This window comes from Rhinolophus sinicus, linkage group LG05, assembly GCF_036562045.2.
Source record: "Rhinolophus sinicus isolate RSC01 linkage group LG05, ASM3656204v1, whole genome shotgun sequence".
Classification (NCBI taxonomy): Eukaryota; Metazoa; Chordata; class Mammalia; order Chiroptera; family Rhinolophidae; genus Rhinolophus; species Rhinolophus sinicus.
The window spans coordinates 160548819-160561813 of record NC_133755.1 but is presented as its reverse complement, the minus strand read 5'-3'; the positions used below and the strand labels follow the sequence as shown (position 1 = coordinate 160561813).

Here is a 12995-nt window from a genome sequence, read left to right as displayed (position 1 = left end):
GGTACCAGGTGAGAGCTGAGTACCCTAGCGAAGAAGGCATCACCAGGTGGTCCTTAGAAAGGGAGATGGAAGAGGATCAATGACAACCCTCAGTTCACAATTTTATTCTAAGTCATTGTCAAAGTATTTCGGTTACACTCAAGTTTTGTTTTTTTTCCTTTTTATTATATCCTGGACATACGAATATATGAGAGTGATGGCTTGGATGCTTTGGATTCAGCCTTGTACAAACTGAACACAAATCTGATGAAGCAGTGAACACAGCTTGGGTCAGAGCTCTGGAGGAGACTGGCAGGTGAAGGCCCTAATTGACTCCGTGGGGACATGGTGTGGGGGAGGTGACTGGTGGGTGGGGTGCAGAGTGCGTGTGCAGGGAGGGGGCTGTTTTGAGATTAAATATAAATATCCACCTTGACTCATATCACCAGAGAGAGAGAGAGAGAGAGAGAGAGAGAGAGAAGGAAAGAGAAGAAAAAATGAAAAGAAAAAAGAGCTAAAGAAGTCATGTTGTAAAATATGGAAACTAAGAATGGTCTTGTCTAGGCTCCAGGCCCTGCTGTTGTTGCCTCATTTGCAATGAAACAACCTCTTGTTTCAATGAACACAGTATTTTTTTCCAAGTTAACACATTTACATGGTTCAAAATTCAAAATGATATAAAAGGGCATACACAAAGAAGTCTCACTCCTCATCTGTCCCCATCTGTTTTATCTTCTCTCGCTACCTATTCTTTGTGTTAGTTTTGGTTTGTTGGCTTATTTGTCTATCTTCCCAATATTTCTTTATGCTTACAAGTATGCAAATAGATAAGAACAGAATATATTATTACCCACCCGCTTCATTTTATACACTGTTTTGCAAGTTGTTTTCGTTGCTTAACAGGATACTCTAAACATGTCTGTATATCGTATGGAAAACATCCTCTTTATTTCTTTGCAGCTATATAGTACTATGTACATGTGCCATGGTTTATTTGGTCCTGTCTAAGCTCTTCCACAATAAGCAGACTTGTACATTTTCATTTACTATGGGTGCAGATGTAACTGTAGGAAAGATGCCCAGATGTGGGATTGCTGGGTCTGAGGACCACTCAACCCATAATTTTGGCAGGTATTGCAAGATTACCCTCCACATGGGCTGGGCCATTTTTTCCCTTCATGGTAAAGTAATGTAGTTTTAATTTGTATTTCTCATATTAATTTGTATTTTATTTGGTCATGAATATTTCTTTTTCTGTGAAATGCCAGTTTATGTGCTTTGCCTATTTTTCTAGTGGATTATTTCTAGCCTTCTTAATTCTTGGGAGTTCTTTTAGGAATTCATTACCTATTAGGGAGACAAATATTTGTCATTGATATGACTTTCAATTTTTTTAAAGGTTATCATTTTGTCATTTATTTTATTTAACATGTATTTGCCATGCTAACAAGAATTTTTAAATATTATGTAATTTCATTTACCTTAATTTTATGACTTCTGAATTTTCAGTCATATGAGGTCTGACAAATAAGTTCCCCAACTTGTTGCAACAATGTTGCTAACTTTTTTTGATATCAGAGGGATTATTCAGTATGAATTTGTATCAACTGGATGAACAGTTAACCAAGTTTACTATTTGGAAGTGCTGAAAAGGCTGCGTGAAAAAGTTAGATGACCTCAACTTTTCACCAACAATTCATGACTCTTGCATCATGACAATGCACCAGCTCACATAGCACTGTCTGTGAGGGAGTTTTTAGCCAGTAAACAAGTAACTGTATTGGAACACCCTCCCTACTCACCTGATCTGGCCCAGAATGACTTCTTTCTTTACCCAAAGATAAAGGAAACATTGAAAGGAAGACATTCAGGACATCAAGGGTAATATGATGACAGCTCTGATAGATATTCCAGAAAAAGAGTTCCAAAATTGCTTTGAAGGGCTGACTATGTGCTGGTGTCAGTGCATAGCTTCCCAAGGGGAGTATTTCGAAGGTTACCATAGTGATATTCAGCAATGGGTATGTAGCACTTTTTCTAGGATGAGTTTGTGAAGTTAATTGTCATTCCTTTGAATAAGGGCCTTCCCTACTTCAAAGTTAGCAAGGAATTCACCCATATTTTCTTCTACAGTTTTTATTTATTCATTTACTTATTTAGTTTTACTTTTATATATTTGCTATAATTGGAGGCTTATCCTGATATGCAATGTGAGGTGTAGATCCAATTTTATCTTTTCTTCAAATGGAAAATCAGTTGTCCTATTAATCTAAATATCTATCTTTATTGATGTGAGATGCCATCTTCATCATATACCAAATTGATAAATGTATTTGTGTCTATTTTTAAACTTTTCATTCTATTCCACCAGTCTTTCTATTCATGTGCCAATACCAGACATTTAATTACTAAGACTCTGTGGTATTTTAAATATATGTTAAACTAAATCTCCCATATTCCTTTTTACCTTTTAATTTTTCTAGCTATTTAAATCTGTTTATTGTTCCACATCAACTTTATGGCGTTATTCTTATTGGGATAATGCTATATTTAGAAGTTAACTGACACCTTTCTGTTGTTCAGCCTTCCTATCCATGATATCCAAGCTATGTCTTTATATTCATTGAAGTAGGGGAGGAAAAAACTTCCCCTCTACGTCTCCTAGGTTCCTCTGCTGGGACCCTGAAAGTTAGACTGACACAAGACAGGTTAACAAGAGAAAAACAAACTGTTTATTAACACAGGCTGAGCTCATCAAGTGGGAGAAACCTCAGTGATGAGTAACTCAAAGTGTTGGTGAAAATGTGAGTTTACATAGTGTCTTAACAAAAAACAATAAATTTATCAAGAAGTGACGGAACAAAGGAAAAGTGGTTTAGGCTTTAAGGGGTGGCAAACTGGGGGAAGGTAAAAGATGGGGGAAACTAAGGGAAGATAAGGGATCTTGGTAAGGTTTGTTATGCAGATTATCTGGGCTGATAAGAGCCTAGAGCTGTCTGTGGTGAATAAGAATCTTCCTGCTCTTCCTGGTAGATGGGGGAAGGGCAGGAAGATTTGTGTGTGTGTGTTTGCTTCTTTTCAATTGCTTTTAGCCCCAAATAAGCCTTATGTCAGAGTGGCATATTTTGAAGTGGTGTATTCTAAACCCCTTCAACGTTTATTGTTATGTTCTTCAGGAGGGCTTTAAAAGTTTCCTCATAAATTTGCATATTTTATATTAAGTTTTTTTTCCTGGATATTTTCTCATTTTAAATATAGTTTTTTAAAATTCCATTTTACCTTCAGATTAGTTGCCATTTAAAAATAAAACATTAAGAAGCACTATGAGACAATCTCTATATTGCAAAAAAAGTAATTTATAAGTCAGTCAAGGAAAGGCAAAATAAATCAGCTTCAGCACCATTCAATCTACAAAACTTGTAGAGACACTTGTCATTACCATGAAGGTACTATACACATGCTGCGTGTAGCTTCTAAACTCTTAACAGCACAAAGAAACAATTGTTATTGGCTTCCGTAGAGTGCCAAAACACAATTGGAGATATCATTGCAAGAGTGTTTTGTTCTTATTTTTAACTCCTCCCTGTCTTCTAATGGGTGGCTTTAGTATCTCAAAGGCCCTCTGTTTTGCTGAGGGTCTAGATATGAGCACACAAGTTAAGAAGAAGTTGGATTGGGTGGAAATGAATTGTTCTGGTAAGAAATAGAAGAGAGATTTAGATGCCTTGGTAAAGATCCTGGAATGTTAAAGCGTAGAGCCAGCTGGGCTGAAAATTGAAGTGGGAAGGACAGAGAAGAAAATTCTCTAATTTGATGAAAAGTTTGGGGGTGGAAGAAACATGCTGTACTGGGATATTTGAATTTGTGTGTTGAGAGCTGGGTCATGTTAACCTTCTCTGATTCCCCTGTGAAATGGTGGTTACTGATTGAGAAATCTATATTTATGGATATCTGCATCTGTTTCTTCCTCTCACTCCAAAAAAGCAATCTATAAACATTTTAATTTTTCCAGAATTAACCTTCCTGAAGAAAGGTTACTTTTGTCTCTTGAGTCTCCCATCATGACTGAAGAGTATCACAGTTAATTCCATTTGTTTAATGAGTGTGTGTGTGTGTGTGTGTGTGTGTGTGTGTGTGTGTGTGTGTGATGAACAGGTCTGTGGGACAAATAGTTTCTCTCATTTACAGAGCTCCACCCCAATGAGTTTGATTCTTGTTGCATTTTGGATAAAGAAGAGAAGGGGATTTCTGGGTTCATTCATATTTGCTGTGACTTCATCCGGATGCTTTTCCAGGTGACCTCCATGTTGTCATCTTCTTATGGGTAGGCTCTTGGCTCAAAGGTCACCATATTTTATCTTCTTCCTGGGGAATATTCTTTCTGGAAAATACCCGTATTTAAAATTACTTTATTAGTCTGTTTATTTCTTTACTGCAGCCATTCTCATTCAAAAGCTCCAGCTGAGTGTGGATCTTGTCTTTTTTGTTAACTGCTATATTCCCAATGATCAGAACAGTGGCATGTGCAAGGCACGTGCTAGGCCCTTAATAAGTATTTGTTGAATGATCAAATTAATAAAATATAGTTCAGCTTCTATATTTCTATTGATCTCTTAAGTTGCAATTTGTATCTGCTGAACTGGCTAAAATATAGGTTCATGTAAATGAGCTCATTCTTATTGCAATAATTTAAAAATTGTATAATAATGAATTGGGAACTGGGTCATTGCTATGTCATTCAATTCCCGTCTCTTGTCTTACCTTTTCTATATCAAATTATTTCAAATATCCACGCAAAATCAATATCATCAATTAAATAAATATAAAATAAAGTAAAACCAATACCTCAAACAATCCAAGTTTTACAATTTAACAGCACAGAGAAAGAAAGCAAGAATTAAGTTAGGAAGGAATGGCTGGGCTTGGTTTGTACTTGAAATTACTTCTATCACTTGTTAATGGAAACCCTACTTTTCTTTTTTCATGAGATGCAGACCATGACTTCCAGTAATATACTCATTTTAGTCCACTTATAATAAAATACCTTTTGTAAATGCACCTAATATATGCAAAGTAGTAGATGAGAAATAGCACAGGGCAGAAAAGTACCTTGGTTAAAGATTCGACATAAAATAGATTAAATTTTTAAGTAAATTTTTATTAAGTTCAAAAACATCTTTCACCAAAGCAGTATATTAACTTAACTCACATTCACTGAGTAAATTTTAAAAACTGAAAGATGAAAATAAATTAAGTAGTCATTCAGCTCAAGATTCTAGATAAAAAATAGACAAAGCAAACAAAAAATAAAAGGAAGGAATAAATAAAAATAAATGTATAAATTAATGAAGTAGAAAACAAGGACCCAAATTCTAAAGTAAAAAGTTAATGAGTTTGAGTACGTCAAAATTAAAGATTTCTATTAAATAAAGACACCAGAGAAAACTTAAGAGACACATAATATACTAAGAAAAGGTATTTATAATACTTATAACTGACAAGTAATAAATCTAGAATACACAAGAAACTCCTGCAAATGAATAAAAACAACATCAGCCACTACCACCACAACAAACAAAATACCACGGAAGAAAATGAGCATATTCCTAGAGGTAGAATGTGGAATGAATAACAAGCATATTAACAGATGGTCAGCCTCACGAATCACCAGAGGAATTTGTTGACAATAACAAGAAACCATTTTACTCCCATAAAGACAGTAAATAATTATAAAAATTATTAATAAAGTGAGTATCATAATAAAGTGAGCCGTAATCTCTTTGCTGGTGGAGGGTCTTGCCTTCCATTTGTAAAAAACACAATACCTGTGAAGCCCAGGTTTGCCTGTATTACCAAGTGTTAGCAGAAATGTGTGGGAAATGAGAAACTCCCTGACTGCAGGTGGGAGTGTAAATCGATGCAGCCATTTTGGAGAGAAACCTAGAAATAAGAAATAATTGGAGAAATGGCTTGTGCCTACATACTACCACTAGCCACAGTTCTGGGTATAACCCATGGAGTAGAAATTTGGTGCTACAGGGAAAATTGTTTTCAGGTCCCCTACTAAGGTTGGAGTTGGCAAAATCTTTACACGGGATGTGTATTGATATACACTATAAGCCCTTGCTTGCATTCTTCCAGGTGGTGGGGCTTGGTAATTTGTATCAGCTCTTCCCATCCCTCATTGTCCCTTTACATAGCCCTGAGAAACTCTAACACAGATCTTTAAAGGATGTGTTAGAGGATATTCATTGAAGAGATGTACATGGTAGAGGCAGCCATCCTTAAGGGGATGGATAAGTAAAGTATGGAATACTACAAGAGCTGTTAGAAGAGAGGAATTAGATGAGCACGGCTGTAGGCTGAATAATAGTCCCCTAATGATGGCCACTTTTTAACCCCCAGAATCTGTGCACATGTGATTAAGTTAAGGGTCCTGAGATGGGGGAGAGTATCCAGGTGGGCCCAAAGGAATAACAAGGGTCCTCAGCAGAGGGAGGCAATAGGATTACAGCATTAGGAAACGTGATGAAGGAAGCAAGAGGTTGGAGTGAAGTAAGAAAGGAGTCTGAGGTAAGGAATACATGTGACTCCTAGAAGCTGAAAAAGCCAAGGAAACAGATTCTCCTCTCAGAGCATCAAAGCATGAAAGAAGCAGCCCTGGTAACATCTTGACTGTAGCCCAGTGACTTCAGGTGGTAGTTGATATTGATTTTGGATTTCTGACCTCCAGAACTATAGATAATAGCTTGTTTTGTTTTAAGTCACTAAATTTGAGATAATTAGTTACAGCAGCAACGAGAAACTAATATAAGCATACAACATTGATATGTTTTTTTAAATTACAGAGTTACATGAAGTAAATAAAAAATATATATTTTAGAATATACAGTGATCAAAGAACTGAAAGAAATATATTCAGGGGAAGAGAATGGGAGCGGGGGTTACAGCAAAATAAGCAAAATAAAATAATTAAAATAGGGAGTCTTATACAGAACAATTATAATAGTGGGTCATAAAGAAGAAAGAGTATGATTAACTCACATCTCTGCACCTGACAGTCCATGTAACATTCCTCTTAACAAATTAAAAACTAAAAAAAAAAGAATGCTATGTAATAGAATTGGCATATAAAATAAAGAACTGGTTCTATGAAAAGACTGTTAAATAAGCAAATTCCTGGTGTCTGTGACCATAAAGAAAAGGGGGGAAACATAATAATATCATTTGGTGTGAGAAATAGGCTTTGACCACAGATATAGAAGATACTTAGAAATTAAATACTATTTATAACATTAAGCCCATCAATTGAATATTTAGATGAAATCAATACTTTTTTGTGGGAATTACAAGTTATCAAAATTGACTCAAAGATTTTCTTTTAAAAAAAAAATCTGTCTCTGGGTGGTGAACACACAATGGGATTTATAGATGATGTAATACAGAATTGTACACCTGAAATCTATGTAATTTTACTAACAATTGTCACCCCAATAAATTTAAAAAAAATAAAAATTAAAAAAAATAAGTAAAAAATCAATTAGGAGGAAAATCAAAGGAATTTAAAATGTCTCCTAAAATCTAATCCTTCTAAAGCCAGATCCAGATATTTTGAAAGACTAATTCCATTGGTATCTTCCCAAAATAGATGATTTCTATGATGTTTAATCTGTTCCAGAACATAGAAAATGAAGAAACTTTCTGTCTTTTCCCTGATGAGGTTAATAGTGTGATAAAGAGGAATCCCTATTTAGAAATCAGGTGACCTGTCATCTCCCATGATAACAACGCCTTCTTCTGGAATATACCTCCTGTGGACCTGCCTGAGGCTCTTCTTGGTGGCGTGCCACTCTTTTCAGAAATATGTTCATGGTGGTTTGCTTGGTTTATTTGTTTGTTTGTTTGTTTCATCATGGATTTGCTTGTTAGCTTCCTGAACATTCCTCTGTAGTAATGAAAATCTTTCGGTGTTGAGTTCCATGTTTTCAAACTTTTTAAGGAGTCTGTTGAGATCTACAAAAGCTTCTGCTAAACCCTTCACCCTGAAACTTTGGGGGTGTTTTATGGGACCATTGTATATGCTAGCCGTCCTTGGCCAAAATGTCACTATGTGGCACATGACTGTGTTTGGAGGTGAGGTCTTTAGTAGATAATTAAGTCATGAGGGTACAGCCCCCACAATGAGATGTGTGCCCTTATAAGAAGGTAGTCCTTTCTTCCTCTCTATAAGACCAGCCATCTGTAAATTAGGAAAAAGTACCCATGTAGGCACCCTGGTTTCAGATGTCCAACCTCCATCCAGAACTATGAGAAATAAATGTTTGTTGTTTAAGCCACCCAGCCTATGCATTCTGCTATAGCAGCCTGAAGAGACTAAGACAGTGCAAGACCAGGAGTGCTTGGGGTATTAGTTGGGAAGGCCATGGGAAACAATCCTTTAGGGCACCAGGCAAGCTGACCTGGGTCTGGGTGCACAGATGGGGTGCTCAGAGGGAGCTGGGCCATGTCTGTGGACAGGAGGCTGGAGCACGCAGTGCCACGTTGGAGAGCTGTATGAAGGTGGTCATAGTCCCAGGCCGGGCTGAATAGTGGCTGAGGGACTCTGGGCATGTGGCAGGGACAGGGCACCACTGGATGCCCATGCACATGGCAGCACTGACCAATCATGCAACAGGAAGAAGAAAAAGCAACACAGAGCACAGTAGAACCAGGAAGAGAAGATCCTGTCCTCCTCCAGCGCTGTTCCAGGCAAAGCTTCACATATAAAGGAGAACTGCTTAAAGCGTCTGGTCCATATGTGAAGAGTAGCTACGGAAGGAATTTGGAACCAGAAGCAGTACCTTGAAAACTGACATGGTACTGCTGGAATTAGTGGAGTATAAGTTCATTTCAAAGCGTTAATGATTCCTAGTTGATTTTTATCATTGTGTATTTCTCAATTAACAACTACTAAGAGGACCACAATTAGCATGGGGGGAGGGGTGGTCCCCCAAGATATTTGATGTTAAACGTGGGTCCTCCTTAACAAGGTGGGAATAAGCTGCTCCAGCAAGCTGCCAACATGAATCTTACCTTATGCCCACCTGGTGGAGTGGCACTAAAATAGCATCCTCTCTGCCCAGCTGTCAGGGTTCTGTGCATCTTGTGTGAATCATTTGCACAAATTATGATGGAGATTACTCAGTCCCTTGTGCATCACTTTTTGATCTTCTGAGTCCTAGGATGTAATCAGCCTCTGTAAATACCTGGCCTTTCCTCAAACCACCTGTCCATCTGGCTCAAAGGGCAGTTTAGCCTTTTGCCCCTCTCCCGAGATAGGATAGTTGACTGAACGAGTGAGTGAATGAATGTGCAACCGGCTCCTGCACAGTCTGAAGATTACCACGAAGAACACATTCTCAGCATATGTGCAAGTGTACGGAATAGTATAAATCATCATTATTGCTATTGCCAGTAATAGCATAACTTTAAAATTAGGTTTCCTTTGCATTTCAGTAGGTTTCATTTACAAATTAGTGGGATGGATATATACATATAGATTCATATAGTTTCTGCTTTTACAACCAAGCTCACTGGTAACTAAGCAACTCAACATTTCTGTGTTGTCAGTATTATATAGAAGGTTCTGTCATTAGACTCTACTCATTTGTAAACCTGTGTCTAAACGTTACAGCCACAAGGTTACAGGACCATGAAGTTGCAAATGTTGCAGCACCTGGTTTGGAAGATAAAAACCATCTCACCTTGCATCTGAGAACTCTGAGCTGAATGGCATTTCCAGGAAGCAGGCGAGAGTAGGGGAGAGGAAAGAAGGAGGGAGAATTAAGAGCAAGTTAGTTTCATTTAAAATGAAACAACTGGGTCAGCTGACAGTTTGTTAGATGAGGCTGCTCATTTTGCAGGTTGAAGTTTTACCTTAAACTCAGCTTTTCGGTAAAAGAAAAAAGGAAGAAGAAACCTGTAGGATACAAGTTGTGAAACTTGTCATGATAATGTGATACTTTAATTTGGTTAAAACGCACGACAATATAAGTCAGTACAACTTTTGGCTGACACAAATGAGGAGTTATGCTTCAGTGCACAAAAGCTTTCCCATGAGCCACTTGTTTTTGGTTTTAATAAGGCTCCATTTCTTCACGCAGATTACCAGTAAATTCTTTTGCTAGTTGAATGCTAGAAAACAAATGGGAACCTTGAGGTTTTTTCCCCTCAAGATGCTTATTTCTAATATCAAGATTGCTAAAGCCATTTGGGGGATGGGAAAATGGAGGCAAGAGAAGGCATCAGAAACAAACAAAAAAATGTTTTGGAGTGGGGCAGGATCTGGAAGAAACTCATGGTAAAGATTTTTATAGGTTAATGATGTATGCAGCTAAGCAACCTAACAAGCTGATGTAGTAATTTAGGTCTACAAGTCCTGAGGAGTTATCTAGGCAACCTTCATAGTATAAACAAGAACACCTTCATAGTATAAACAAGAACACCGAGTCCTGGAGTTTTACCAAGGAACTTGCTTAAAATCTCATAGCTAGTCGATGGCAGAACTATGTCTAGCAATTGATCTAACACATTTGTGTCTACTGTTAATTTCACCAAATTTCATTTTACTTTAGAGGTAGTATGATACTTGCCTTTTAATGTTCTTTATGTGCCCTTAGAGTTACAGGTGCCAAAGGATTATTTCTCATTTGGGATCTCAGTTGTGAATGTTCCTTTCTGTAACCACAACCTCCTTACTGATCTTCTCCCTAAATCTCAATCTGTTTTCTAACTGACCATTGCACAACACAACTAACAGTTGATTCCATGGTCAACCGACTTCCTCTTTCTTTGACCTTTTCTTTGATCTTTTTCTTTGTTCTTGTTTTCACATTCGAAGAAGAGATAGTATCTCTGTGTCCTAGATCAGTGATTTCCAAACTTGGTGCATGTCAGAATCAATTAGGGAATATTACATGTTTTGATGCCCAGGTACATCTAGACCAATTATATCAGAAATTCTGCAGGTGGGATTCAGGCATTAATTGTTTGTAAAGCCCCCAGTCAATTCCATTATGCATCCACGTTTAAGAACTACTTCTCTAGGTTTCTTTTGTTTCAGCTCAACTTTGAGGGCTGTTTGCACCCACTCTTATTCTCTCCCCTGACACATCTTCACTGTCTTTCCATCCCTTTTGCTTCATTCATTCTATCTTTCCATATTTATAGGCCTCCCAAATGGAGCAAGTATTTTCTTTACCTGCAATCTTCTCTAGCAATGATACTTCTGCTTGCTATCAAATGTGTGCATGAGACTTCTGTACCTTCAGCCCTTCAGCTTACACTTCATCACTCATTTTGCTAGTAATCTGGCTTCTACATTCTCTACTCTATTAAAAGGCATTTCGGGAGTTATATGTGAACCTAATTTTCTTCCCCAATTTAAGAGACTTTTGATACTGTTGACGTCCTTCTCCTCCTCGAGGTGTTTGATTTCTAGGACACTTTATCCATGTCCTCCTGTATTCGTCAGTCTTGTACTCTTTGTTCTGTCTCCTTTATTCTCTTCTTTTCCTTATTCCCTAATAGAAACATTTTCTGGCCCTTTCCTCAATTGCTTGGTTTTTCTCTTCCCATGTTCACCTTTTCTTTTCAGGGATTTAGGCATATCATTTATATTTTTGTGGCAGAACAGATTCCCTTAAAACTCTTTTCTTTTTCCTCCTCACCTCAGCTGGAAAATTGGTCTTGGGAAGATGAGTGGATAGACAGAGCCCACACTGTAAGACTGTGTAGCCTCATGGCTTAGAACAGCAATGCTAAAACTTTCCTGCGGGTTAGAACCCAGCTCTCCTCAGCAGCTTTGCGACATTAGACAAATTACTTAGCCATTCTGGCTCAATCTCCACTGTAAAACAGAAGACAATAGCACCTACCTCACAAAGCTCTTATAGGGAGCTACTTGGTTAATACGTGTAAAATATTTAGAATAGTGCCTGGCACATAAGTGCTATATAAACTTTAGCTACTTTTAGAGATATTAGAATAACAAGAGAAAGAGTTTTTGTGGTTGTAGTTTGTTTTGTTATTCCATTCTAAAATGTCACAATATCCACGTGAGCCTACATTTGGTGGTAAAGACCTATTTTAGAGTCTTAAAGTTATTCACGTTCTTGAGGAACTCATATTGAGCCTTCCAAATGGATATGCAATACTTCCAGGAAGGGCCTAGGAATAGAAAATACTGAACGAAATTTCAGTGGGGAGTGGGGTGGGTAAGAGGGTGAGTAGATTAGAGAGAAGGAGAAAGGCTATCTGAGGAGCAGGGACCACCTTTCAGCCTCTAGGAATGTGTGTGTGTGTGTGTGTGTGTGTTTCCACTAAGACATTCAAACTGCATAGCTTTTCAGATACGGCATTGTGATCACAGTGGAGAGGTTATATTTTCTGATGCTCAAATCTCAAACCCCTGACCTCTTATCTGAGTAAAAGTTCTATATCTCCAATAGTTTATTAGGCATCTCACCTTGGATATCCAGCTCTCCGTTCAGCATAACACATCTTCCCCTTAACATCACCTCTGTCAAAATTGAGTTATACCTAAGTGTTGGGATCACCTTTCCTCTAATCACTCAGGCTTGAGAGCTATAGTTATTTCCAACTCTTCACTCTTAAAATTCAAGCTTTAATGCATACTAAGTGATCTTGAATAGGCTATTTACATTTCTGTTCTTCATATCCTTATCGGTAAATCATGGTTAATTTTAACTACTTCCTAAGGGTTTATGAAATGGTACTACTACTATGACTATTAGTAATATTAGTAATACTGGTAACAGTAGTATTAGTAATAATAATAGTGGCTGAATGTATCAGTCTCTTAGTATTTTCTCATTTATGTATAATCCTCATAACAACTCTATGAAGCAGGTTTTAATTTTAACTTTAGGTCACAGAATAAGAAAATGAAGCCTACAGTGGCTCAGCCATTCTTTTGTCAAATGTTTCCTGAACACCTAATCTGTACCACACACTTT

The 12995-nt window shown here is 37.4% G+C and overlaps 1 long non-coding RNA gene across 1 annotated transcript in view; it reads right to left on the bottom strand.

Annotated features, from left to right (window-relative positions):
* Positions 1 to 2057: 2057 nt before the first annotated feature.
* LOC141571905 (uncharacterized) overlaps positions 2058 to 12995 on the bottom strand; it is a 43587-nt gene continuing 32649 nt past the window's right edge. Inside the window, exon 3 of the long non-coding RNA XR_012496954.1 lies at positions 2058 to 4360. This is a non-coding gene — a long non-coding RNA (uncharacterized LOC141571905). The remainder of the gene's footprint in view (positions 4361 to 12995) is intronic.